General features: G+C 37.1%; 1 protein-coding gene across 1 annotated transcript in view; it reads right to left on the bottom strand.

The window, feature by feature from the left end:
- Positions 1 to 24,329, bottom strand: part of Grm1 (glutamate metabotropic receptor 1) — a 305,542-nt gene that overhangs the window by 193,420 nt on the left and 87,793 nt on the right. The gene's annotated exons all lie outside the window — the stretch shown is intronic.

Raw genomic sequence — 24,329 nt, 5'->3', positions numbered from 1 at the left:
ACTGAAGTGGCCTGATTATTGTATACTTCCTGAGCTATAGCTTCTCATGGCTTATCTTCACAGAAACTCACAAACAACTCATCAAAATGTGGGTGTTTAGATGACAGGCAAATGACAGATGTTAGAGCAAAAATGAAACCACTCATATCAAGGGTCAGATTAAGGAGAGAAAAATATTATCCACATAAAATAAATACATATGAGTGGTATGCAAGTGTATACAAATGTGTTAGCCAAAGCGTGATACTTACAAGGTTAAATTCAAATGACTCAATTCTTTAGAAAAACTCCTAGTCCAATAAAATGAAAGTGGCATTTGAAAGGTGTTGGGAGGGGGATTAAGGGGAGAGGGGTATGAATGAAAAGAGGAAGGAGGAGGGAATGCAATCGTAATATTCAATGCATATCAGAGGAAATTAAGATAATTGAGGGGAAAGGTTGTGTTGGGAGGAATGGGGAGAATAAAAGGGATAACATTGACCAACATGCATTGTACTTGCAAACTGACTTGTTGAATGTTAACCCTTGGCATATCTACTTAAAGATAATAAAAAATTAATTTTAGAAAAATGGACTAGATAAAGGACCTCCAAGCAATCAGCCAAAGCACAAAATTTCTAGTGGAGGATCACAAACTTCTTTAGAAAGGCAAAAAGAACAATTTTTTAACTTTTTTTTTGTGACAGGGCCTGGGCACTGTTCTTAAGCTTTTTGGTTCAAGGCTAGCACTCTACCACTTGAGCCACAGATCCACTTCTGGCTTTTTGTTGGTTCATTGGAGATAAGAGTCTCATGGATTTTGCTGCTGGGGCTTGGCTTCAAACTATTATCTTTAGACTCCTCCTGAGTAGCTACGACTTACAGGGGTGAGCCATTGGTGCCCAGTTTCAACAAGAGCAATTTTAAGATGACAACAGAGGCAAAGAAAAGGAGCACAGTGTTTTATCGTTTAGTTTGGGGCCTCTTGGCAATGGATAATAACTATGATATAAAGCTTTCACTAAGAAACTGTGTTCTAATTCCCAAACCAGCCACTCTGATTTTTACTGTGCTAGCATAGCTACTCTCCATTTGGTTTGACCCTCAGGACAACCCTAAGAGCTTGTAAGAAGGGGAAAATAGGGTAGTTGTCTACAAAATCCACTCTCCTCTCACACACATTAAGAGTTTACAGAGACTGTGAACTCAGAAGAAAAGGTAAACATCTTGATCTTTCATTGAGCTAAATGAGTCAGGGTATGTGAGAAATGTATTTGTAGAACATTCATGTATCATGTATCTGGGTTGTTCCATGTTCATTTCATTTCTAAAGTAGTAACCAACTCATACTCCATTTCTCTAGCAAAACAGATACTTGACTATTAATTTTATGAGTAAATATCAATACCCACATTATCTAGGATACTAGGTCACTGGTTAGTGCTTCCCTTATGAAAGAAAAAGAGAGGAGTGAATTATTGATTGAATCTCCAGCATGTATGTCTTGTTTAATAAACCAAACTAAAAAATGTTATTCTACTCCATTAAAAACAATAAAAAAATGACCATGCATATATGCAATGTTAGTGATATCACTTGATGAAGGTAATATAAGAAGACTTTTTTTCTAGGAATAGATTTTACCTGGAAAATCCAAAAGTTTAAGGCATATTCATGCCAGGTTTGCTAAGTAATTTATGTGAAGAGCATCAGGAAAGAGCAAGTAATTTTTACCATCAGAGTTTAGCTGTTCTAATGTGACATGAAGATGAGAGATTTTTGAAGTATATTTTCAATTCAGATAATGTTGAGTGTATAGCTATAATGGACTTGGGGAACTGAGGGATGAAATTAGCTAATTTTTTGCAATCAAGACAAATTCAAAAGAGAATAAGTTTTATCCACTTCTTCTTGGAAGAGAACTCTAGAAACATTTTTATTTTCAGGAAGAAACAAGGCAAAAGCACTATAGTAATCAAACTTCTTGTCTTTTCTGCTTATTAATGAAACAAGTTTGAAAAATCTTATAATTATTATTTTTTTGCCAGTCCTGGGGCTTGAACTCAGAGCCTAGGCACTGTTCCTGAGCTCCTTTTGCTCAAAGTTAGCCACCGCAGCACTTCTGGCTTTTTCTGTGATTAATTGGAGATGAGTCTCACAGACTTTCCTGCCCTGGCTGGCTTCAAACAGTGATCCTCAGATCTCAGCCTCCTAAATAGCTAGGATTACAGGTGTGAGACTGGCTTGAAAACATTAGGTTACAAAATTATCATTTCAAAACAACTTATTTGTTTATTATCTCCAGGTAGTGTACACAGGAGTTGCCATTTAACAAAATTTATGAATACAACGCAACATGATTACTGTCACTCCTTTCAATATTTTCACTAAAGAACTTTTAAGGTGTGTCTTATGAAAATGAGAATTGAGTGAAAGATAAATGTTTATGTTAACAAAGTAGATCAATAATCTTCATGTTATATCCAATCAGTTTGCTTTATTTTCAATAAAATGAAAGACTCCTGGGTAAACTGTTGGAAGGCTTAACATTTCATATTTTCTGTGAATAAAGAGATACCTATTGAATGACCCTTCCATTTTACTGATGTCTGCTTCTGTCATATCTCTATAATTCTTTTACTGTGCATGTCATGAACAATCTTTTATATATTTTACCTAGATTCTTAGCTTCCTGCCTAATTAATAACTCATAATGGTTTTCATTATCAATCATCCTGACCTGAAATTTATCCATGGAGTCTTCTCACCTGTTACTAGGTCTAGAATTTATCCTTAGCCCATTTGATAAAGGAGAAGATGAAAAACTACTATATCTGAGACAATTAGGATACTTGGAGCCAATCTATAAATTTTTTACTGAAGTTTTCCCTTCTAAAGAGACCTTTCAAGAATATACTGAGTGGCTACCACATACCAAGTGCTACAGGTATGGATCCAGAATAAAACTGGAACCATGGCAGAGTGATGAGTTAAACAATATACCCCCTTTTAATTTTCTCTTCTCACTTTCAAACTGCAAGTTATTTTAGCTTTTCTTCTTAATCTTGGGCATGTTCATATGTTAGAATGATGACATAATACATATTTTGTTTAGTGAACTGAAATTATCACAAAGACTTCATTATGCAGTGACTCAAACACTTCATTTCACACCATTACTCTTTGGAGAGTTCGTGGATTTCTGTTTTGTTTTGGAGGGTTTTTTTTCTTTTAAGAGGTGGCAAATTATGTGTGAACATTTCAAGTATCCTCACCCTCTTCTGAGATCATTCTGTATTCACTGCAATCTCTTGCTGAAATGCATTTGTTATCCTTGTGCATTGCACATCTATTTGTGTACCTGAGGTGTGTGATTGCAAATGGTCCTTGTTTGCCTGGTGGATAGTGGAAAGAGTGCCATCCCTTTCTTGACTGCACTCCTCCTTAGCAGATGTTTTATGATCATTATTCATTTCCTGGTGCTATGGGTTTTAAGTGGGTTATCCCCTTGAGATTTGCTATCGTTTGACTATAGTTTATTATCCATCAAAACTCATATCAAGGCTTCATCCTCAATGTAACTGCACTGAAAATTGTGGAGCCTTTAAGATGCATGTAGAGTCCTGCAAATATCTATCTTCAAGAGTGAATGACTATCTTTCTCTGGAGACTGGGTTGCTTCTGTCAGGACTAGATGAGATTGCATGGGAGTGTTTGAGTTCTCATTGCAGGTTTTTATGAAATAAGCCTGCAATCTTCTCTTAGTCTCCCTTGCTCATGTGGCCTTTCTGTGCACCTCAACTTCCCCCTTTCCCTCATCTGCCATGATCTGATCCACAAGATGTGGTCCTCACCAGAAGCTAAGCAGATGCTAACACAGTATTCTTGGACTTCCAGCTGTGAGCTAAATAAACTCCTTATCTTTATAAATTACCTATCCACCAGGACTTTTGTATTGCAACACAAACCAGACTAATACAGGAAACTGAGGCAGAGATGTACTGGAAGGGTATAATAATTGCCCCAGAGATTCCACTAAGCCAATAGCAATGAACGCTTGGAGAAGCACAGAAGTAGGGACCATCACTGCTGGAATCCCAAATCAATAGCACCAATGGTCATGTGAAATGCCAATCTGGAAAAGACAAAGGTGTCAGCCTGCAACTACACACCAAAATAGTAGCCAATGCGGGATGACAGTCAAGACAAGCCATGGGGTGGGAGGAGGGGGTTGTGCGAGGCCTAGGGGACACAACTCTCTCCCCAGTGTGTTCAGGAAGTAGTGTGTGGAGAAAATTATCCCACTTCAGGATTCAATATTAGCATTGCTAGGGTTTGGACCTGTTTTGTGATGGTTATTTCTTTCCTTTTGCCTCTTTCTTGCTTCAAAATAAAAAAGGATACTTTATTCCTCTCTAATCATTACACATTGGAAGTTGATCATTTGGATGGTGGTGGTGGTGTTTAAATTTTATAGGCTTACAGTTAGAAGGAGTTTGTCATGAGTCTAGGATGAGACTTCAGAATTTGGACTTATAAGTTGTTGTTGAAACAAGACTTTTGGGATGAAATGATTGCATCATATCTGTGGCAAGGGCATAAGTATTAGAGACTCGAGTGTAACGCTACAATTATATTATAGTGTGTCACTACCAAAACTCAGGTTGAAGCTCGGTCTCTAGTATAAACAATACCTAGAGGTGGTAGGGCCTTTAATAGTCACTTAGGATCATGGGATCTGCCTTCGTTGATGGCTTAATGTCTTTCTCAAGAATGAGTTAATACTCTTTTTTTAATCTTTGTCAGTGGCACGAGGCTTGAACTAGAGGTTTGGGAATTGTCTCTGAATTCTATTTGCTCAAGGCTAGTTCTATCTTCTCAAGTGAAGACACAGCCCCACTTCTGGTTTTATGGCAGTTACTGAAGGTAAGTCTCACACACTTTCCTGCCTGGGTTGGCTTTGAATCACAATGCTCAGATCTCACCCTGCTGAATAGCTAGGATTATAGGCATGAGTCCGCCAGCTCCTGGCTTGAGTTAGTACTCTTGGGACTAGATGAGTTATTATGGGGCCAGGCTGTTCTAAGGATTCGCCTGACACCCTGCTTTGGTATTCCTTACATGTGATCTCCTTCTGTGCGTGTTCAAATGTTCATTCTCCTTTTCCATCATGCTTTAAAAAAAATAAAGCAGCCTGAGGCTCTCAGCAGAAGCTAAGCAGATAGGCTACAACTATGCACTGGATTACTAGAACAATGGTTAAAATAAACTTCTTTTCTTATAAATTACTCCATCTCAGGGATTTTTTTTTATAACACCTGAACAGGGACTAAGGTAAGTTCATCTTAGGCCAAGATTGTATCTTCTGTTATTATACCTACAGCTAAGCAAAATGGCTTGTTTATCTTTTCTAAATCATGGAAAATGAATTCTTGGAGGGAAAGACAAGAAATGTACTCACTACCTTACTTATGCAACTGTAACCCCTATGTACATCACCTTGACAATAAAATTAAAATTAAAAAAAGAAAATCAGTTTTTATTCAAGATTCTATTTTGTTTCAGTTCATATATTGCAGAGGTATATTAGTTTAAAATATCATTTTAAAACTAGAGTACAGTGTGCTCAACAAACAGTCTTATTGAAGGTAAGTCTCACACACTTCCCTGCCTGGGTTGGATTTGAATCGCAATGCTCAGATCTCTGGGCTGGAAAGAGAAAACCATGAGAAAGTAATAAAAATCTAATGGAGAAAATTAATTTTAGTAAAGTTTGGGTTCATGACATTTAGATGTGATAGTCCTTTTTGTTCAAAGGATTTTAAAGAATGAAAATGATTAAAGATGAAAAAACTATTTAAGACAGTAGCAGAGGAAGAGATTATTAATTCTTTCTTAAATAGAATGGGTAGAAATTCTATCAACTATTATGCTTAAGATTTATAATATATATTTGTATACATTATGTATTTATAGACTATATATTATGTTTTATATATACACTTATATAATATGTAATGTATATATACTATATATCAATGTATAATTTCACATCTATTCCCCTCAGAAGTCTGAGATCTAATTCACCATGTGCATCAGGCAGTAGATGACATACATAACACAAATATAGACTCTTTTTCTGTTGAAGGAGACTGATCATTCTCTAAGTATAACCTCTTGATGTAAGAATTAATTTGGACCACTCTGCCCTCTTGTCTACTTAGCAGAAATAAATTGAAGATGAAAGAATAAAAATCCCAGAAAAAGTATGGGTTCTGAGTTTTGACTGTGGGCATACTTCTGGTTGAACATTTACTGGAGGCCACTCTTCAGTTGTTCCTCTGCAAATAAATAGGCACAGTGTTGAATCTATTGACACTAGACTTACACCAGTCCATTCTTTCCCTAGAGGTTCATCTGAGGTCCAAGGCACCTCTCAAGGTGAACTTTGTCCTCGTTGGAGCACCCAAAGAAGAACAGGCTGGGCTAAAATTAGTCCTATTTCCATCCAGCTTTCAGCTCTGAGACGCATGTGCACGTGAGAATTGATTTTATGTTCTTTCATGATGCTCTTTTGTATCAGTTTTGGCATTTGAGATCACCAGTGGTCTATAGTCTGGCAGTCTATTCCATATCAGAAAAGAGATTATTTCCAGGACAAAGAGTCTACATGTCTGAGTTCTAACACTGTTTCTCACAGGACTCTCTCCCGTGACACTAAATTCAACTTCTACTTCCACTCTTACTCTATTCCAGCTCATATTAGAAAGCATCCTTGGGTAGATTGATGGCTTTGATTGCAGCATTATCTCTTGCCCAACTTTACTTCAAAAGTGCTAGTAGATAATATAAATGAAGCAGCAAGGAAGTTTGAAGTTGGTCTAAGGAAAATAGTCTTAATCATGAGTATACCTTTACATTTGATATCCAAATTAGCCTCTAATGAGCAAATTCCTTTCCAGACTACGCATCACATAGATTATCAAGTCACCATCAGCAGTGATAATAATTATGTTGCAATGATAGGATTAGGTCACTTTACTACTGTGATCTTACTCCTCAAAAATCTATAATTTGTGTCTAATCCTGAGAAAACCTCAGGCAAATCCAAGTAAAGGGACATTTTACAAAATATTTCACCGATAGTACTCAGAACTGTTTAGATCACCTAAAGCAAGGCAAGTCTAGGCCAGGTGCCAGTGGCCCTTGCCTATAATCATAGCTACTCTGAAGGCTGACATCTGAGGAGCATGGTTCAAAGCCAGTCTAGGCAGAAACATCTGTAAGACTCATCCCTATTCATAAAACAAATCAGAAGTGGCGCTGTGGCTCAAGAGGTAGAGCACCAGCCTTGAGCAAAAGAAGCTCAGGTACAGTGTCCAGGCCCTGAGTTCAAGCCACAGGACCAGCATACACACACACACACACACACACACACACACACACACACACACACACACAAAGGTGAGTCTGAAAGCTGTCACAGCCAAGAGGAATCTGAAAAGACAGGATAACTATAAACACTGAGCTATTCTAGAACATAATATGGATGTTCTGATCTGGTTAACTGTAATGAAGAAATCCTACTAAATATAATCATAAAGAAATGTCTGGTATTGAGTGCATGAGAACTATCTGTACTCTATGATCTTAGCAATGTTTCCAAATATAGTACTATAAACATTAAAAATTGTTTCAAAAAGACGTAAAGGTTCTCAAAATAATGGATGCACAAAATGGAAGAGATTCATGGGTCTATGAAAAACAATAAATAATCTCTATAGACCTATTAGGATGACTCTCCATTATGAGATTCCATTACTGTGGTCTGTCACCTTCATTTCACTTAGCTACAACTCTGCTTTATATTATTCAAGCCAAGGACAAGCAATTGTCCAGCTAAAAATGCAAATATATATTTAGTGGGAGGGAAAAAATGTGAAAAATGACAAGGAGAAAAATGAGTGAAAAAACCTCTGTGATGGCAAAGATACCATGTAAAGTGATGATAATCAAGAAAGGAATGACATTCATTTCTTTAAGTGTCACTCATAAGATGTCCAGCTCAAACACATTAAACTAGTTTCATGTGACATAAAAATGGTGAAACTGGGTGCTCGAAATGTTATAACATTCAATATATGAAGAAATATTTGAGCTACATAAAAAGTTGGAAGAGAACCAAAATTTGTAAGCATACACCCCTGTATCCTAGAGAAATGAAGATGAAATTCTAACCCGTGCAAATAATTTTCAGAACGTATCAAGTGGAAATAGGATGAAGGGAATGTAAATGTTTTAGTCTTCAAAATAAAAGGACTCAACCCATCCTCTTGTCTTCGAGTATGCTATGAGTTGTCAAGTAAAAGTCACCCTGAGAATAGATGTCAGCTCTCGTTACTCCACTGGGTTGAGATTAGAAAATCACTTATCAGAACAATGTCTAGAGGTCAAACAGAGGACCTACTTTACTGCTTCCTTACTTTACTGCTTCCTTACTTTCACTTACTTCACTCATGTTCCATTAGGAAAATAGCATTCACATTTGAAGCCAAATGCTAAATGCTTACAGAAAACAAAGAAAATGCAGACTTGAGCCTATATGCTAATATAAGACTAAAACTTCCATATAACATTTATTTTTATGTAACGGCCTACACACACTGTTGACCACTTTAATTATACTATATTCACTAAGGTTAAGGATCCCCAATGGGACAGGCAATAGATGATAACTTGATACTGCCTTATCCAAAGGTAATTCAGTCACAGGTTCAAGCCAGGGATGGGGAAGCTGACACTAGAATCCTGATATTTCTAACTATTTTGGTTGTTAGTCAGAAATGCCCTGCTAGAACAATTATTTAATATTGTCTGTTAGTAATTTAGAAAAATAACTTCGTTGAAAACGAACTTTACAACTTCGGTGGGGGGGGGGGGCGAGGGGAGGAGTTGGGGAGGTGGAGAAAGAAGGGATGGTAGAGAAAAAAACAAAGGAGGAGGAGGCAACAATGCTCAACAGGAAATGCACTCATTACCTTACTCATGTAACTGTAACCCTCTGTACAGCATAGCTACAATGTAAAAAGGTATAAAAAAGGATAAAATATAACTTAGTTATAAATGTAATCAATTCTTCAAAGAGTTTTATGGATTAACTAGATATTTGGGTATACAATAGGTACAACTTCATTGTGTAGAAAATCTAAAAAAAAAACTTATCTGGAAGCAAACTGATAGGTTTTATTCTTTTTTTGGGTGGGGGAGGGAGGCATTTTTGAGCTATTGATTCTTGAGCTTCAAGATCTCTTACAGATTCCTTTACACTCACTGTCCAGAGAAGCCTATAATAGATAACTTACATCTATGGTACTCAAATAGAGTTTGTGGGTTTTTTTAACTAAGCTTTTTTCCAGTGAGTCAGAAGAAGATATTTTAAATTTAGGAGCTGGGTTCTGTATTTGTATAGCCTATTGGTTCATCTATTTCTTCTTTGTTTACAGTCTTGGGTTTTGAACTCAACCATCCCTTTTTGTGTTGGTTATTTTCAAGATAAGGCTTGGCTGCACACAAGGCTTGCCTGGATTCATTCCTTCTGCCATGCTTCCTTTTGTCTCTGGGGTTACAGGCACACACTACTGTGCTTTCCCTTAGACTGGATGACAGTAATGAAATCTCTTGAGCTTTTGTTCTTTGACTGAATTGGTCACAAAACACAATCCCCAGATCTTTACCTCCCAGTAGCTAGGATTATGTAAGTATCCTAAGATTACAAATTGGTAGTGCCACTTGAGGCTTGATCCACCCATTTTAAAATAGAAACTACAATACATTGTGACTTTCTGCTGGGCTACAACTCCAGTTGAGAAATTCTTGCTGACTATTAATAAAATTGAATTTATTTTTGAATGAATAATATAATTGCCATTATTTGTTGGGAATTTTTATGTCAGTTACTTTCCTAGAAACATTATTTCATAGTAACACTATATTGAATACTTTCTTTTCTTTGTGTGTGTGTGTGTGTGTGTGTGTGTGTGTGTGTTGGTCTTGGGGCTTGAACTATCGGCCTGGGCTCTGTCCCTCAGCTCTTCAGCTCAAGGTGACCACTCTACCACTTGAGCCACAGCATCACTTCTGGTTTTCTGGTGGTTTATTGGAGAAAGAGTCTGCCCAGGATGACTTTGACCCGTGATCCTCAGATCTCAGCCTCCTGAGTAGCTAGGATTACAGCGTGAGCCACTGGTGCCCTGTGTATTAAATACTTTCTAAGTGCATTTCATATTAACTGTATATTGAATACTTAGTGGAAGCCACTGTTATAAGAGCTGTAGTCATTTAGAAAGGGGGTAACCAAAGACTTTACCCTTATCATGCTTTTGTTTTATAAAATATCTAAAAAGCATATGAAAGGACTAGAGATTTCGCTCTATAGCAGAACATTCACCTACTACATGCAAGGTCCTGGGTCCTGAACACTACAAGATTCTAACACTATAAGAAAACAAAGCAAAACTGAAAGGAAAAGAAAAGAAAGGAAAGCAAAAGAGAAGCTTATAAGACAGATAATACATTTTTAAAAGAAGAGAAATTTTATAAGTACATCTTTTATCTTCTTTTACAAGTAAGGAAAAAAAGTGAGAGGTTTTTCCCAAACCATAATGCTACTATAATATACAAGTTTAGATAAACCAAGTGTTCAATATAATCTGAGAAATACAGCCAATATATTGTAAAAATCTAATGTATCCTATACCAAATAATATACCTCTCTTATTCCACTAAGACAGATCATTCTTTTCTTGTTTTCTTTACCATAGTCATTGTACATGATATTTGGAAAGCAAAGTTTGTGATTTTTTTGAACTAAGATTTTTTTTCCAGTGAGTCAGAATAGGATATTTTGGGAGCTAGATTCTGCATTTGTATTTATGTATATTATATTCTTATATTTTTTACTAATTACCATTTTGGAGGAAAACTCAGTAAGTCAAACCAAAGTAAAATGTTCTTGTTTTTAACACACTAGTTCTCAAGGTCTTATAGATAACACAATAAATCCATACAGATAGATAAGTCCAGACAAAGGGTGATAGTTTAAGGTGATTGGTAAAGATGATCGATGGCTTTTAGGAGAGTAGAGGCTATGATAAGCATTTACTACAAATCTCAGCCAACTCAAGTGAGAGCACAGACAGATAGCAGTGATATCCTTCATGGCGTCCTTGTAAAACTATCTTCATTAACATAGCAACTTTAAAAAACAGCCACAAAGTGACTGTACGCCAAATTCATTTATCCAAAAAAAGTGAATTACAAATACAAGTACTAGAATAAACATGACCATAGTCATGTGAGCTAAGGTGGCCATTCCCTTGTACAATCTTGTCTTCGTTGAGCTGCTTCGTTGAGCAGTGATCCACTCTGATATACAGAATGAAGGGAAAGTAACGTGGTACCTCCCACAGAGTGAACTTATTAAAAAAACCTCGGACTTGCTCCCATACCACTCCCTGAACTCAGCCGGTTTCATGTGAGTTGCTTCTTAGAGGCACCCTTCTGGCAAGAAATTGATGTCTCCCACAAATGGTAAATAAGAATCTACCACTCAGCAAAAGGAAAATGAATGCAGTGGAGTGAATGCAGAAACAGGCTCTCTCCAGGTCAACTCTGACATGACAGGAGCTGGGATAGATGAGATCTATTTGCAATTCACAAGTTCTTCTCGGCAAGAAAGTCTGCTCAGCAAACACCTTCCTCCCTTTGCAGAAAGCCTTGGGGATCCAAGTGTAAACAAACCTAATTTAATAACCTGAAACCTGACTATTGAACTCTTTGCTATCCTTTGGAGGTTATAAGCTTCATTAAATGACTCTATAATAGTCAATGTAAACTTTTCCAACAAAGGTAGTCACCCAGATCTACACCTTGACTTAATAATGTTCAAGATTCTTCTTTAGCAAAGTATGTCAGCAAGCTACTCTTCTGTACCTGTTTACTAAGACAATTTTTTCCAATTCCAACTTCCGTCTACTTTTAACTAGGATTGCAACCCCCATCCTCACCTACTTAAGTGAATTTTAATAATGATTTTGTATGTTATCTTTGATTAGCAAAAAAAAAAAAGCAAAAGTACAGTTTTTCTAGGAAAAAAATGCCAGTGCCAGAATCCCATTAGATCATACCTCATATCCCTAGTTACTGTGTTGTAGATCCACAAATCCCCAAGGCTGTATCTACATTGGAAGGGAGGGAACAGGATTCCCTATGATAGTTTCCAAGGAATGTATCTGTGCAAAGGGAACATTACTACTAGGGAAAAAATATAACAATTACTAAAATTTAAGCTTCACAGCACTTCTCTTTTTTTTTCATGTGCAGTGGTATTTTAAAAATGTGTAGAGCCAGGCGCTGGTGGCTCACGCCTGTAATCCTAGCTTACTCAGGAGGCTGAGATCTGAGGATTGTGGTTCAAAGCCAGCCCGGGCAGGAGAGACCGTGAGACTCCTATCTCCAATAAACCACCAGAAAACCGGAAGTGGCTCTGTAGCTCAAGCGGTAGAGTGCTCATCTTAAGCTGAAGAGCTGAGGGACAGTGCCCAGGCCCAGAGTTCAAGCCCTATGACCAACAACAAAAAAAAAAATGTGTAGAAACCCAGCTTATCTATAAAGAATGACAAGAAAGTCTCTAAATTCTCCCACATCTGTGACTGTATGTGACCTAGAGTGAGAACTCTAGGTCAGGATCTTGGGGAAAATGAAGATTTCTTTTGTCCAATAATCAATGATTCCACAGCACTGACATAAAACCCTGGGATAATCTACCAACAACAGCAGGTTACTCATTTTTTCCCCTCTAGAAGAGTTAAAGCAATAAGTCTTAACTTTAATTCATGAAAACTAGTTAATCCTCAAAGACAGATGGGCTATAGGCAGGCATACCAAGGGTCAAGGGTTGCCCAGGAGGAAGAATTTTCATAATGGGACATCGCTTTTCTGAACTTTTTCATTCAGCACCAAAAGTCGGTGGATTCTATGACCCTGAGATTTGTGCATTCTTCTAGGTCACAGAAAGCAATGCTGCCTGTTTCAAAATCGAGGCCTCTCAAACGCATTTATCATCTAGTCTCCCCAATGACTTACTGAAGTCTTTCTCTATCCTTCCAAAACCTGTATTGTACTCTGAAAAGTACTGCAATACATTTGCCCAAAGTTTAAGTTCATATAGCACTAAAGTAAATATAATGACACAACAAATTCTCAGAGTATGCCATGCCTTTTCAAATTACAAACTACTAACCTATCTTCTAAGACTAGCATGTTCTCCTTGTGAAAATAAAACAGCCTTACTCCCACTCCTGATCAACTATCACTATGCTAGGACCTTGCATAATTATCTCCTACTTACCACATACAATGTCAAAATTCTTACTCTTTAAAAGTAAAACTGGTCCTGTCTCATCCTACTAATCTCCCTAGTTGCTCTCACCCCTCCACCTGGAGAGACCTTGTCTCATATGCAGTAACTTGCCTGCCCTGATTTTATCTTCTACATGGGACAGTGGCCAGCCTGTGAAGCCTCGCTCCAGTTCTTGGAACCAGTGAACACATTAGGTTGCATGCAAAGGGAAACAAAGGTGGCAGAGCCAATCAAAGCTCCTCATCGCCTGTCTTTAATTAACATATAATTCCAGATTATCCAGGTGGACCCAATAAGAACACAGGAGCTGTAATCAGTAGAGAGTACTAGGAAGATAACAATGTGAGACTCAGGACAATCCTGTTGGCTTTGAAAACATGGATGCAGAAGGTAATGAGCCAAGACTAGGGAGACTCTAGAAGCTGAAAAAGGCCTCTTAAAAAAATCTGTATTTTAACCAAGTGAAACCTGTATCAGACTTCTGACTCCCAAACATTAAAACTGTAATTCTTCATTTTTAAGTCATTAAATAATTTATAATTTATATATAATACTTATACATATAGATATAAATTGAGATGATATATATGAGATTGGGAAAATAAAAGCCAAGAGATGAGCCAAAGTTTCCATGTGACCACCTAATGGTAGGTTCTAGGCTATACAAATGAGAGAGGCAAATATGTCTATACTATATATTATGTAGTATATAAAACCTATCTTTCTATATCTCTGGGTGTCTAATATACTCATATACTATATATACATCTATAAATGTGTCTATACCATATATTATACAGATATAATGTTTTGAACAAAATGGCAAGTCATTTCCAAGGGGAAAAATAATTATCCTTCCAATGAAATGTTCCACAATTGGATGTGCATACAAAAAATAAAACAAAAACAAAAAATTCGGTCAGACCTAGTGGCATACACTTCTAATCCTAACTCTGAGGAGCAGAGCAGGAAGATAGTGAGTTTGAGACCAGTCTGGAGTACATCACCAGATCCTGTCTTAAAATTTTAACCTTTGCTCACAATTTACAGAATAATTAAGTCCAACCAAATTATATATCTAATAAAAAGACAAAAACTATAAAGCTTCTAGAAAACTATGCATATCCTTGGGGCAGATAAACAAAGAGTACAAAGAAGAATGTGTTAGTTACGTATTGTTATAAAAGATTTTGATAGTTTTACATTGTCAGAATCTTCCAAAGATACTATTAACAAAACTTAAAGACACATATGGAGAAAAAATATTTGCTGTGTGTATTAATGACTTCTGTTCAGAAATTTTAAAGAATGCTTACAAACACATAACAAAAAGACAATTTGATAACAAAATGGACATAGATATATGTAACAAGATATTTCATCAAAAAGATAGATATTAAAATGGCAAATACGTACATAAAAGTGCTCAACATTATTAGTCATTAGGAAAATGCAAATGAAAACCACAAAGAAATGCCACTACACACCCACTGGAAAGCTAAAAGTGAAAAGACTGACATTACTATTTTGGTGACAATCTGGAGGATTTAGAACTCTCATACATTTCTTGGTAGAACTGCAAAATTGTGCAGCCAACTTTGGAAAATTGGCAGTTTGTTAAAAAGTAATTTATAAGGTTAAAAAGTATCATACACCAGGTACTGGTGGCTCATGTCTGTACTCCTAGGTAATCAGAAGGCTGAGATGTAAAGATTGCAGTTAGAAGCCAGCCCTGACAGCAAAGTCCATGAGACTCTTACCTCCAATTAACCACCAAAAAGCTGGAAGTGGAGCTGTGGCTCAAATGATAATGCACTAGCCACCAGCACTAGTTCAAGGTCTGTGCCCAGACCCTGAGTTCAAGCCCCAAGACAAAAATATTATCACACATTTATGACATATAATCTCCCTCCTAGATACATTTTAAAATAAGGGGGAAATTATCCACATAAGACTTGTAGGATGTTCAAACAGCATTATTTATAACTAGTCACAGGATAGAAACCATCTCTATGTATATGAAGTAGGTAAATGGAAAAGTAGGTTGGGCATGGTCATGCCATTGGAATACTACTCAGCAATAAAAGGGAAACCATCAATACATACAGCAGCATAGATGAGTCTCCAAAACCTTTTACTAGTTGAGAAACATCATCCATGAAAAGATGATCTTCTATATGATTTCCTCTATATGAAATTCTAAAACAGTTAAAAGTGTCATGATGCCTCTTTCCAGGAATTGGGTGGAAATACTGCAAAGAGGCAATGGAAAACATTTTGCTGTGAAGAAAATGTCCTGTGTTGATACTGTCAGAGCCTTTACATCACTATACAGAGTTGACAGAATTCAACAAATTCTACAGAGAACAGTGACAAATTTCAAAAAAGCAAATTTAGACTGTACACACAAATTCTTCAAATTCTTCAGTCCCTCTCCAGGGATATTGAACTAGCATCTGAAAGAGACTGAGTCCAAAGAGCTACAGTATTTAAAAAACAAAACAAAATGAAACCTCTCTAGCCAGGCACCAGTGACTCATTCCTATAATCCTAGCCATTCAGCGAGCTGAGATCTAAGGATCATGGTTCAAAGTTAGCTAGGGCAGAGAAGACTGAGAGACTCTTAACTCCAATTAAACAGCAAAGTGTCAGGCTAGAGATGTGGCTCAAATGGTAGAACTGAGTTCAAGCCCCAGAGTAGTATAAAAATAAATCTCTAGATTTATGACATATGCAGGCAAGCTCCTATAGACAGAAATCAACTTTAGGAGCCACTCCATTATGAAATAACAATTCTTGTAATTAGGATTAATTACCTCTTCATTGGTGAACCCTAAGAACGTCATGCTCAAAGATGTCAAGAGCTGTGTGTTCACAGGCTTCCTATTCTGCATCTTGATTCGGCTGAAAACTGGAATGTGGTGATCTTTTCAGGGTGGGCCACTAGACCAGTGAGGCCAGCAGATGACTGACCGGCAATAAACAGTGCTACAAATCATGTGTATTACTCCTGTTACCCTATCATCACTAATAGTAACCCATCTACATTTTACATCTTCTTGCTACCTAGATGTCAAGGAATAAAAAAAACAAAAATGGAGGAATGTCAGGCAGTGCTACTAACTGTACTGCTGTATAGTCAAACCTTCATCTTGTTTTCCTTTTCCAACACCTAATAAACAGGTTATTCATCATGAAGGCTTATTAAGTATAAGGCACTGATCTTAGTATCACAGGATAATGATTCTCAAAATAATGCATCCAAGGCTTGAAAATAAGACAATGATCTAAAGTTGCCACCAAGAAATACTACTGAGGGCTTGGGGTGAGGTCTAAAATACGGATATATACAGCTCATTAGAGAAGAAACTTCCAAGGGAGATTCCCTTGGAATACATTCTCTATTATAGTTTTTGATCAGCCTTAAAGACAAAATGGACTGAATCTCTGACTTCCCTTTAAATCTACTGAACTGGGTGAACTGGGTCATGCCTTACAGACACAGAAGGTTCCAAAAGCTTTTCTTTTAGGGTCTCCAAGGCCATGAAGAGAAGTAAAGGCTGCAAATGTAGTTTTTCAACTTTGCGTGTCTTTTATCTGAAGCATAGGATGAGATGCAGGAAGGAAGGAAGGATATTTACTAATTGCAGTGCAAAGTAGATGCTCCAGTTGAAGAAAATGAGTGGTTCTGTGTCTGAGATCTATGCTCAAATAACTTTTGATTCTCCTGAGTACTCTAAGCTAAATCTCTCTAACTCTAGCGTACATTTCTTAGACCTTTTCTAGTAGAACAGCCTTGCACAAAGCTGATACTAATCTGTCTTTAGAACAGGAGTGTCTCAGAAAAGGGTAGCTTCTTAGCAGATTTGGGGTCATTTTCTGCCCAAGGCAGCTGAGTGAAGACCAGACTGTGTATTCATAAGTGATAACCATTACACGGTAGAAAACATGCTCATCAGCTTGGCCATTCTCCTCAATATAATCTGTTTGAGGGATGTCAGACTTCATGGAAAGGTCATATTTACTTTAAAACATTTAACTTCTGAAATTTTGCCCAAAGGCAAAATTTCTTCCCCATCTTTTCCATAAGGGAAAGAAATCAAACCTAAAATAACTCTTTTCTTCACTTTAAAACTGCATGGACACATTATTTTTAAGAACATAGAGTTTTGTATTTAGGTTCTTGGAGAAATTGTGAAGAAAAAAACCATACACGGTGGAAAGATAGTGTTAGAGAACTTAATTCTTTCCAGATAAAGCAACGGCTCCAATCTAATTTATTGAATGTGTGCTTAATATGCTTAAAACTCAAAAGGTGTGGTTTTGTGTGATTTGGGATCAAGTTTTAAATAAAGGCCCTGAAGTGGTGTTTCTCTGTGGTGACAGGAAATGGGAAATTGGTCTCCTGGACAAGAATATCACAAAATGGGAGAGACAATAGACAAAATGAAATAAGAACAGGCTATTTAAATTTAAGGACTATATATTTATAATGTGATTGGCCAGGATGTAGTAAATGAGAAAGGATGAAACAGAAGACACAGATCTTTATTTGATATTCATTTTGGAAAGGGGTGACTTTAGCTGTAGAGTCCAACAAAGGAGATCAGCACACTAACAACTATACCATGTGTACAGTATATCTAATCATAATTCCAAAGAAGGTAAAAATGTAGGTTTCCAAGAAGACCATGGCAGAGAAGGTCTATGACAATGACCATGATAGCCATAGTAAATCCAGGAGCCTCTCACTCATCCTTGAGAAGATTACGTCTATGATTAGCCAAGCAAGCACATTTTGTACTTTAACAAATATAGTCTGAGAGGTCTGTAAATGTTTGATGAGTTTACAGATTCTAGAGGTAAAGCTCAGTGAAGTGTATTAACTGTTACAAAGCTAGGGAAAATGTGCTGAATCAAGAAGATGAAGGGGAAAGGGAGGCTCTGATGAAAATGCATTGTATTCATAAACCACTTGGTCACATGGCACCTCCTTTGTACAACTGCTTAAAGATACTTTAATGAACTGATAAGAAGGTAAAGACAAAATTAAGGGTCATTCAGTGAGGCTGCCTGCTCCCTCTGCTCCTCACCAAGCTTTCTCAAGCAATTACTGGATAGTTTCTGTGCCAAAGCAACATGCTAGCAGAACACAGAAATAAATGATGATGCCCTTTGACCCAAAATGGAAACTATCATTGTCATAAATGCCTTTAAAACATCCATGTTAGCATTCTGTCATGAATTGAAATGCCTGAAATAATCAACTTACACACAGAAAGGGACTATTTATTGTAGGGTTATTAAATTTCATTTTGCTTCGTATGTTGAGATAGCATCTCACTGTGGAGCTCAGACCTGTCTTGAACCTGTGATCCACCTGCCTCTCCCACCCAAGTGTTGGGACACAAAACCAGGAAAAGGTAGAACTTGACTCACAGTTTTGGATGCTCCATCTTCTGCTCATTGGCTCCATGGCTTTGGGCCTGTGCTGAGACAGTACAGTATGGTGGGGGCCAACATGTAGCAAAGCAAAATGCTCACCACATGGCCAAGAAAAAAAAAAGATGATAGGGAAGGAGTCAGAGTCCTACAATCCCCTATGAATCTAAGTACCTCCTCCAAATTACTAACTTCTCCCAATAGTAATACCTTCAACGCATGGGCTTTGGGGGCATATTCCTTTGGGTGGAATTTTCAGGATCTGAATTCACCTACCATGGATCAAGACATAAGACATCATATTTCAGCAACACCATGCACTATTTTGTCTGTATATCATCAGGGTCATTGGTTAACGAGGAGCCGTGGCTTACTGCCACTTTCTATTGAGTGTGAAGACTGGACCTCACAGCATCAGCACAAGTAAACATCAAAATTCAAAGCATGGCTTCCATAGATTGCATATCACTTTGCACTCTGGTCATAAGTCATAAAATCATAAGTCAAACCATTTTTAAGTTGGATGACCATTTCAATATGAAATCTGGTTCATGTTGATGCATATGAACAATTCAGTATTAATATGTGTATGTGATGGTATGATATACTATTAAGAGATGATATACTCTATCATTATTATATATAGCAAATTGTGATAACTGTTTAACTTTCAACCTGTCAAAGCAATATTTCAGAGTATTATTAAGAAAAGGAGATATATATTAAAATCTTCCTACATACTGAGCCCTCAAATCATAGCTACTATTATATGTTCATCCACATAAATGTTTTTACTGTCTTTAAAAATACAGAATCAGAATAAATTTAACTATTCACTAACAGAATTTCAATAATTATGAAGGATTCCAAGGAAACAATACTCATTTATCCCAAATTGGCTTTTTCCTAAGTAAAGCTCCACATATAAAGGATGATATGCAGAAAGAAAGTTATTTTACAAGTAAAGACATGAGTTTTAAAAGAGGTAAAATGTCCCCCTATATGGAATAATCTTATAAAATGTTTACCATGAGAAGAGAAAATAAAAGTATTTAAAGAAATACAGAATAGCTAGAAATGCAAAATCATTTTCTCATGAGATACAGAAACTTCAAGTCATTTCCTCAAAAAAGTATATCTTGATAAAACAATTAAAGCTTGACATATAGTATAAATTGCTAATTATAAGAACGATTATAAAGTCTCATGTCAAGATTCAAATCCTAGCTCTGCCTCTGCCACACTGATAACTTACTTTACTTTGCCATTCATCCAATGGTGAAAATATTAGTACCTATCTCATCATTTGATTATGATAATTAAGATAGCTAACATGCTTAGAATAGTAAGTCCTAAAAAGATGTCCATAAGAATTGTATTGTAGGGACTGGGAATTTGGCTAGTGGTAGAGTGCTTGCCTAGCATACATGAAGCCCTTGGTTTAATTCCTCAGTACCACATAAACAGAAAAAGCCAGAAGTGGCACTGTGGCTCAAGTGGTAGAGTGCTAGCCTTGAGCAAAAGAAGCTCAGGGACAGTGTCCAGGCCCTGAGTTCAAGCTGCAGTACTAGCAAAAAAAAAGAATTGTATTGTAAAATTATTACTGTAGATATGGTGAGCATAATTCTGAGAAGCATCTCAAAAATGTCAATTTTATAGAGCCAAAAGAAATTATTCTTTTACATGATGATAAACTTGATTGATTAATTATTTGGTGAGAATACTATACTAATTTGTCTAAAATCTGATTCCTGGTTTGTATTTTTTGTTTATTTTCTTTTCCATGATCTCAAATTGGTTAGATACAGACTACTTCATTTTCTTTGAGACTTTATTTTTTTCCCCAAATCTATTTTTCTTGGTTACAGCTTAGTAACCATTATGGATAGTCATAAATTTATGATGGTTTGAGTTTTAATTTTCTTTGATTTTATAAAAATGAAAATCTGACATGTTTGGTAGAAACTACACTTTGAATTCAGAATTTAATCTTTTCTCAGGCTTGTAGTATTTGCTACAATAGTCCTTTTGTGAGGTCAAGCAGTAGCAGCAAACACTACTCCTAGGAAGTCATAATATCAAATGTGAAAAAACAAAACACTACAGTACATTTAGTCTTATACCAACAATATTCAGTCACTTAGGTGCGATCAATAGAGTTTTGACATAATATTTATGCTTTCATTGGGACATACTCCATTGTTCTGCCCTGGAATATCTGTTTAAGCAATTCAGTCTTAATGACAGAATGTGGGTTTTTGTGAGGACATTATTATGAAAGAAACTGGAATCCATTTAAAGGTATGGAGCATGAAGAGTAAAGAGTGACATTATCTGACTTAAGTTTTAAAAGATCATTTTTCCTCCGTGTTAAAAAGAAGTGAGAAGTTGATTATGTGGTAACTGTGACAAGCCAAGCATGAAATGATGCTGGCGGGGCCTAGGACAGCCGCAGTAGAATGGTGGTAGGTTGTCACACTCTCAGTATGCTTTGATGGTAGTGCTAAGAAATATTCCTGATGTTCTAAAGGCAAAATAATGATGGAAAATGGAAGTCATGAAAAAAAATTAAAGGACTTATTAGTTGGGTGCAAATACCATCTTAGGGGAGGGGAGAAGGTGCAATGGGATGAAGAAGATTCTGATAGATAGATAGATAGATAGATAGATAGATAGATAGATAGATAGATAGATAGATAGATAGATAGATAGATAGACAGATAGACAGATAGATAGATGACAGATGCACAGAGAGAGAGAGAGAGAGAGAGAGAGAGAGAGAGAGAGGGAACAAAACACACCAGTTTGCAAAGGGGGAAATGTAATAGAGGAGGTGTGCTTGTTCAAAGTACATTGGACATACTCATAGACTCATACTATTAATGTATACTAACAAGAATAAAATTTTAAAAGTGCTTTCTATCTTTAATGAAATACCTCTTATAATCTACACACAGACTTACTTTCACCTATGAAAGAGGTCTGCTTTCACCTATGCAACACTCCTGCGAATCTGGCAGCAGCCAGGGTCATATCATGTGTTATGAGAAAAAAATCAGATGACACCTGACCTTAAAAGTAGTCCATCATTTGGTAGCGGATACTCCTTTGAATAAGGGGGAGACAGACTTGATGGCATTATTTGAAGGGTTGGAAGTTGAAGCTTAAAGCTAACTGTTAAAGGCTCTGGATATGTCTGCTGAAATGGGAAACCAAGTCCACCAAAGGCCACTGGCATGGCTGACAGAGCTGCACTTACAATAGAGCTCATCCCACAAAAAGAGAGAGAATGAATCCCCTTGGAAGGCTAATTCCAAGTACACAGTGTTGCTACTTGACTTTGTACTTGGAAGAGTCCTTGACGTTCTCATATCGGAAGCTTAGAGAAGAAGGAACTATCAGCAAAGAAACGTTTAACATTGTATGATTCACATATAGGGCCATCTGCACGCATACACAAGCAAACCAAGTATGGGGCAGGCAGGAGTGGGTTTCTGTGTAGCAAACCCTTTGAAAATTGGACAGACAAAGCCATGAAATGGATACCAGGAGGTTGAAATACAACCTCTGGAGGTAGGCAGGGAAGGCTGACAAATGGAGAGAGGATTGGGATATATAAGAATGGTAAGACTCTGTGTGCAGATGAGAACTGGCAGTAGAAAATGAGGAGCTAGAAAGGATGCCACATCTGTGGGTGAGAACAATGGAAGGAAGGGCACAAATCAAGATACACTGCACACAAAAAATAGACTTGCTCAATTAAAATCCCTTTGCACAGCTATTGAAGATAATAATATCAAGAGGAAAATAATTGAAAATGGATGTTTTCTTTGACATCCTCTAGGATGTGGAAGCAAAAGCCAACACCACTTTGATAGACCCTCGTGAAATGTAGACCAGACAAACAGACATAGGCTTCCCTTCACTTTTGCCTAGAGTCCAGTTTGAGTGCGTCAAAGTTTTCATGCCATTGGTATGGGTAGCAGTGATTTGGGAAGCTCAAGTATGCATTGTGGCAATAGTTCTTTACAATGTTTACAGAACCCATCACAAATGGACAACAGGAAGAGGAATAAAGGAAATAGGTATGACATGTAACTGCTCTCTTCTTGAGCAAACTCATGTGAAAATTCAGGGATGCTGACATGAGCTCACTTGTCTTCTATTAGCAGATAAGCAAAAATCAGAAAAGCCTAACCTGCCGTTACCATTTTGTCTAGCTTTTAAATAATGATGATGGGATGAATTTACACTCCAATTATGTTGCAACATTTTGTATGATTATGTGTCATAATTAGGGAGTCCACAGACCTCCAAGCTCATCTACTTTGCCACATCTGTTCAAGATCCCTAGGACTAAAGTAGAGATAGCCTTTGAGGATAGTCAAGAGGATAAAATTGACAAATAGATTTTCGTTGTTTTTGATTAATAAACATAAGATTTTTGACAAAAATTCTTTATAAAAAGCAGTCATTTTACAAAAGCAATCGAAAGAACTGAATATCTGTGCACCATCTGTCCTAGTGCATATATTAAGAACACTTCAACAATGTGCTTATATCCTTTTAACTCCTAAGACAGATATTATTTTGTCTTTAAATACTCCTTAAAGAGCTAGCTTTCTCAAGAATATTTCAAGTGGCTTTGTACAACTGCATCATACTGAAGAAGCCAGAACGGTTCTTGGTGGCCGTCTGCCGATGCTACCCAAATCCAAACCTATTCATCATCATCTTGAATTTCACCTTTGCCCTTGCTGCCACACCTCCTCTGGCCCACGGTTTTCTCTATTGGTCTGTATTTCTTTCCCACTGTCTCAAAAGTCTTCAGTGTCTCATGCTGTAATCCAGATGGTGAGGTGAAATTGTGTTAGTCAACGCCACAAGCACAGAATAGAAAGGGTCAGCAATGGAGGCTCTTTGGTGAGTGTGGTGGGACTGTATTCCAGCAGTGGAAGAGATAAAATGGGGCACTGAGATCTGGGGCTGAGTGTGAGAGTGCTGAGCAGTTTTCCTTCTGGTACCAAATATGAGTTTCTCGGAAAACATGCTCAGTTCCTTCACACAGTGTGGGAAGAGGGCAAAGTAAACATGTTACCAGGTAGGCCAAAAATCCTAAGAAAATCAACAATGCAATGGAGAATCTATTTCTGCAGAAATAAATACGATCTAGAGAGTAGAGATTTTAGACCCCACCACCTACCATTCCAAAAATGGCCTGCGGAAAGCATCATGATTATCCAACTCATAAGTGTGCAAGGAGATTATATTATCTCTATCTGAAGTTCACCTGAAAGCCAGGTGACTCATGCCTATAATCACAGTTAATGCCAGAAGGCAGAGATCAGGAAGATCATGGTTCAAGGCCAACTGAGGCAAAAATGAGACTTCATCAGAACCAATAAACTGAGGCATACACTGTGATCCTAGCTATGTGGGAGGGATGGTTAGGAGGTTCCCAGTCCAAGGCCGGCTGGGGATGCAACCT

This window comes from Dipodomys spectabilis, unplaced genomic scaffold, assembly GCF_019054845.1.
Source record: "Dipodomys spectabilis isolate Male_0828 unplaced genomic scaffold, ASM1905484v1 ptg000001l, whole genome shotgun sequence".
In the NCBI taxonomy this organism is placed as follows: Eukaryota; Metazoa; Chordata; class Mammalia; order Rodentia; family Heteromyidae; genus Dipodomys; species Dipodomys spectabilis.
Note: the sequence above shows the minus strand (reverse complement) of the source record. Positions and strands in the feature narration are given on the sequence as shown.